The following is a 6047-nucleotide window of genomic DNA, read 5'->3' as shown; positions in this document are numbered from 1 at the left end:
GAAACTTGGGAGAATTTTATGCATGGTGATATTGAATGAAAGCTTAAATCACACTTAGAATAATGAAACTTGCCTTGTGAGCACATCAGTGGAGGTACAGGCTTTTTCTTGTCTACAATTGGTTAAACTATCCATAATTGTTATAATTATTTTAGTAATTGATTTTGAGCTAAATCTTTTTGATTTTATTAATGGGAAAACAACAATAAAAAGTATATGTTTATTTACTTAATATTACATTATTAAAGAATGCATTAATATTCAGGCTATCCCCTCCAGCCCTGGTCAGGGCCTCTCAAAAGGGTTTTTCGGCCTCTGGGATAAGCGCACGTTTGAAACTCTCATTGCAAAAGAGTTAGACACTAAATAAAATGTAGTGGCGATAATTGTGTGCAAAGTGGGAACTAAATTTAAGAGAAGTAGTCTGGATAAAGTGACAGAAGTTTCACCCCATATTTTTTAGCACCTGTAGATGTTACAAAAATAGGCATCTTGGTGAATTTTTTATAAAAGGAATAAGTATCTATTGAAAAAGTTAGCATTTAGATTTGTGTGACACATTTAATTGGTAATTAGAATAGACATTTTGCTTGCCCACCAGTTTTATTTAAATTTTTTAAACCTATACGAAATGCTTTTTGCTATTTAATTTTTTTCTTTTATCATTAATCAGACACAGGAGCTAAGTCTTCAATGTGAGTATTCGAATATATAATTTTTATAGATATAAGATTTTTGGCATATAATCACTGTTGTCGTCCAACCTCTCGCCATCTTATCAGCTATAGTTTAAGGGAGCACCTATTGGCAACTACTTTTTCCAGTTGTCATACTCACAAATATTGGTCCCAATGACTGATAATCGTGATTTTAATATGGTGATGTTTTGTAAAGTAAAGTTTATGATGGTTTCATTTAAGGTGCAATAATATAGTTGGAGAATTAAAATTTGCGTTTAAAAAAGATAACAATAATTATTATTTATATTTGGTAGAAGAAAGTTTTAAGAGTTTAATTTAAACTCGTCGAAATTCTAATGCCCTTTGGGTAAGTATACCTTGGATTAAATACTACAGCTCTTTAATTTTTGATAACTTTCTGGTAGGCTTGCGTTATTTGTTAAGCTTTTAGAGTATGAGGTAGGTTAATTTTAAGTAGGTATTTTTTTCGATATTATGTCTGCTTGAATTTAAAAAGAAAAAAAAGTTTTGTAATTATGCTTTTTCGATGATAGCGCTCGTCAAAACAATTTAAAAGAAACGTATTTTAATTATTGCATGCCTATAACTTACCATTGAGGGACAAACGTAAACATCGCAAAATGATCCAAAAAAATATTCGTAATCTGTAACACATGGCATCAGTGAAAAGATATTAAGGAAAGTTTAAACCAGTGATTCCCAAAGTGGTCTATATCGACCCCCAGGGTTCGACGACAACCTGCAAGGGGTCCATGTTGATAATTTATTATTAAAGCATCAGGTTCATCCCTCCCTCTCACTAAAAGCATTTATTTATTGCTTAATTATTTTATATAACAGATACTAAATTTTAATTTGATTCGTTTTAATTTGAATTTAATTAATGAGTAAAATAACTTCATTACAGTTAGAAATATTAATCTTTCACAGTGAGTAGTACTATACCAGCAGTCAAAAATACATTTGAAGGTGATGAATTTACAAAAAATCAATATCAGGTAAGCAGGGGGTCTACCCAAAACAGAAAAAACATGGCAAGGGTGTCTACGAGACAAAGAAGTTCAGGAACCACTGAAACAATGGAATTTCGTATTTTCAATATTGCGCAATAGTTTCGTACTGCTAGCAGATGTGAGTGCTTACAAACCACCATGAAAATTTCAAACAGCGCAAAAGTACACGATCCATATTGGTGCTTCTATTCTTGAGTTATTAGCGAACATCGTATCAGATCGACTTCTGCTTTTATATATAAATAGATATATGTTTAATAACATTTGGATGTCCGCAAGTGACGTCATAGTAGGTAATTTAAAAAGCAGATTCGTCACTCAAGCGTATAGTTACTAATAGGTGTACAATTAAATCTGATTTATATCACGTGGTTAGGTGTAAGCCTAATAAAGCCTAAAATATAAGGTGATAAAACATAAAAATTATTTTTTTGATGTGTTATTTGTGCTTTTGGATTAAATTAAAAACATACATTAAGGTAACAACAGGGCCTAAAAAGTTATGAGAAAAGGAAAGATAAATCTATTCTAATAACTTTTTAGGCACCATAGTATGAAAAATTAGATTTTCGTTTTATTTTGAATAGCTGGTCGGTTATTTTTAACTACTAAGTTGCCATCTTGCTAAGAATATCTTGCGACAAATTTATTGATAATATTTTCAAAATTGAACCTTGGGTTAAATATTTTGCATGATCCTTAAGAAAAAGAATCTGCTAGGATCCTCTTAGATATTCGCAAATTGGATTCCTATTTGTTCCTATTGTTCTTCCTATTTGTTTTTTTAAGAACGAACAAATTTAACTATTTTTTTCTATTATGATTATTTTAGATATTTGCTGATTGATATACAAGGTGCGGAACCTTCAGAAGTAAAAAAAAATTGCTTAGGAATTTCGCTTTAATAATTTTATTTTTTAATTTCTATTGACAGAAATGTGGAGATAATTGCTTTCAAAAGTCCTGCAGGTTGCTGCATTTATTTATAAATCGTAAATAAAAAATACAAGACTTAAGTTTTCGAATTTCATTATCAAACATAATTTTTGAAAAAAAAAAAAGAAAATCGCTCGATTCTAGTAAAATGCTTCTTTTACTTGATCCACATAACATATATAATTTATTATTTAGCCTTTAATTTTTCTGGTAGGGCCCCATTAAACTGTTTATTATGGAGCTCCTTATCATTAGGGCCCTTGTATTGGTACTGTAAGTGGCAACGTCTAAATGAAGGAAAAATATTGCTTAAGAAGTTACTACTTTCATTTTTGAATGCTAAAAATTTATCGCCTAAAACTACTGTTTCACGCTAAGTTTTTTTTTTCCGTTTATTTTTTAAATTTTTTCTATTATTGAAGTTTATATAATTATATTTTTTTTAACATTACTGTGAGACCTATAGTGGCTCAAAGCCCCGAAATTTTACTCATGTATAGCAGAAAAATATAATAAAAAGTGCTTTTCTAAAATATTATTACGTAAATTTAATAATGAAAAAAAGCTTCGAAGTATCCAATGCCTTGGTCGCCTTTCTCTCAGGCGGGCCTTGTAAAGTGGTAATTTATTATTATTACTTTCTTTTATAAATTATAGGAGTTTAACAAAAAAAGTCTTATTTCTTAGCTGAGCGTTGACATGCAACTGGATAATCTCATGAAAAAGTTTGATTTTTATGTCCCTTCTCAGCTTTTCCAAATATGGCTAATCATTGACTCCCAGGCCAGGATATTCTGGTTGTTAAGCCACTAGGCCTATGCCCAAGAGGTCGTGGGTTCGATCCCACGGACCGAAGACTCCCCATGTAGTAAACGGTGACTGATGCACGTTAAATATGTCGGGTCACGAAGTTGATGCTTTGTAATACATGTTACAATGAGTTGTAACATCCATGTTCCATAAGCAAATCATACCTATGAGGGTATTGATCCTGCTGTTTCCTTGTCTTCTGGATTGGGTTCAAAATTACAAGGTTACGGAGTTGAACATTATTAGTTGTTAGCCCAAAATTGAGCCAGCTGTTCAACGACGGTTACAAAAATATAAAATATCCTCAATGGTTGACGCATCATGGTTAAAAACCCCTTGCAGTCGGGATGACCATGGGAGATTTTCGTGGTTTTACCCCCATGTAAGGCGAATCCCGGTTAGTTCCTTCAAAAACTCCTCTCCGAAAGCTAGTTTGTTTCAGTGCTTGATCCAGGAGTTATTTTGCCTTCTGGGTCAGGTTCAAAATTACAAGGCTACGGGATGGAACATTGATTGTCTCAGGGGTGATTGTGCTCCGGAAAAAGTCCGGATTTCCGGAATTTTCGCTAACTGTGATCCGGAAGTTTCCGGAAATCGAAGGTCCAGTTGTTTAAACAAATCATTGATCACGAAAGTTTCAGGAAATCAATGATACAGGCTTGCCACAGGCGACTATTTGCTACTATTTTCAGCCTATGGCGCTTTTTTTTTGTTGCCTGAAAAGGCTAAAAAAAAGCAACTATTTTCAGGAATAGGCGACTATTGGGAGACTTTTTTACTTTTGGCGAAGCTTTTTCGCAAAAATGAACGTTACTTTTCAGTCCCCTCGCTAATACGTGCGTAGTGCTGCCTACCACGTGCATGTGCTCAGCGACGTCATCACGCTAATCCCTCCCTTGTTATTTCACCCCACAGAAGAAAAAAAACTGCACGTATTTTTTAAAATTTTTTTTTAGTAAATATGAAAAAAGCTGAAATTTTTTATATTTAGTCTATTAATTTAAAAAAAAAAACACTGTATTAATTTTTTTTTAAATTAATACTAAGTGAAGGGATATTTTGATATTTTAAAAGTAGCGGTATTTAATAATACAGTAGAGAACCATTTATCCGGTACCCAGGAAACCGGGAAGAATTTTGCTTGGTTTTCCCGCTATTTTGAAGTATAGCGATAATAGTAAAAAAAAAAAAAGCGGTAAACTAAATAGTTATCAGTAAATAGTAAACTAAGAAATATCGAGAAAAAGGGAAAAAACCTTCTTTAATTTATTTTTTTCAATTTAAACAGTTTTTTTTTTTTTTTTTTTTAACTTAAGAAATTTTTTTTTCCGGATTTTTCCGGAAATTTTCCGGAATTTTGACTTGGGCTCACAATCACCCCTGTTGTCTTAAACTCAGAATCGGGTCGGCTCTTCAACACTGGTTATAAAATAATATATAGATCATTGATTCTGGCTCCAGGGTATCGAAAAAGAGAACATTACGAAAAAATGATACATTTTAATGAACAATCAACTTCTTGCCTATCGTCATTTTATTATTGCTTGCATGAAAAATAAAGACTTGTCTCCGTGTTTCTAGATAGCATAATTTTGGTTTAATTACCTCGTGAATTATTGACTGTACCCAATATTTTTAGGGTGGTAATTATGAAACACCTTTTAGGCATGTTGTGTACTACGATTTAAATTATCTCTGACCTAAAAGTAAATAAATAAATTTAAATAAAAAAGGAGAAGAAGAAGCTTGTATGAATTAGAGATAAATGGCAGGTAAGAGAGAAATAAAAGAAAGCTATTAATAAGTTACCTTTTTTTAAAAAAGATTTTTAAAAAACAAACCAGTGTTCTAAAACTTCCAATAAACTAAACAATGTTCTAAAATCTAGATATTTTTTCAAAATGTCACTTAACATTTCCCTTCAAAAAACTCTAATTATAAAGGGGGAAAAGTCATTAAAATTTTTTCGTTACAATTATAATCTTTCTTGAGTCCCCTATATTAAATTATTTTATAGGACACAAAATCTAAGCCGGCTATTTGGTAGGATGATTTTCGAAGGCGCCGTCCTTATTTGAAATAACGTGAATAATATATTGTTTTTATAAATGCTGGGAGTTAACAGTAGTTATTCATGACTGTTTGCTTAAATTTTGCCGATCTGCCAGCTCCCCTTAAGCTAAATCTCAAAATAGCGCAAAACGTCAATATGAAGGAAAGCTCCAGTTTTTTAAAGATGAATTTTCTGAGAAGCTAATTTTTTTAGTAAAAAAGTTAGTACAACGCTGCATTATCTGGGCTTATTTGCAAAAATTGAAAATAATTCATTGATTTTGATAATTTTCATCTTTGTGGAAAAGTTTAGCCTAATTTGCCGAATTTTCAAAAATTAATAGCTTTTTAAATCGTTAATTTATTCTCAGATATAATTCCTTACAGGAAAATATTTTATGTATGTATATGTGTTTTCGTCGCCAGTGATGATGCTTTTCAAAAACAGATAATTTTTGTTACGTTTATAAAGCTAATCACAGAGATCAACGCGAGGATACAAATTTCTTTCCATAAGAGCATGAGCCTCCTAGAC

Source organism: Parasteatoda tepidariorum, chromosome 4 (genome assembly GCF_982258835.1).
Source record: "Parasteatoda tepidariorum strain Cologne lab strain chromosome 4, Ptep-v5.0, whole genome shotgun sequence".
NCBI lineage: Eukaryota > Metazoa > Arthropoda > Arachnida > Araneae > Theridiidae > Parasteatoda > Parasteatoda tepidariorum.
The sequence above is the reverse complement of the archived record's forward strand: the minus strand, read 5'-3'. Positions refer to the sequence as shown.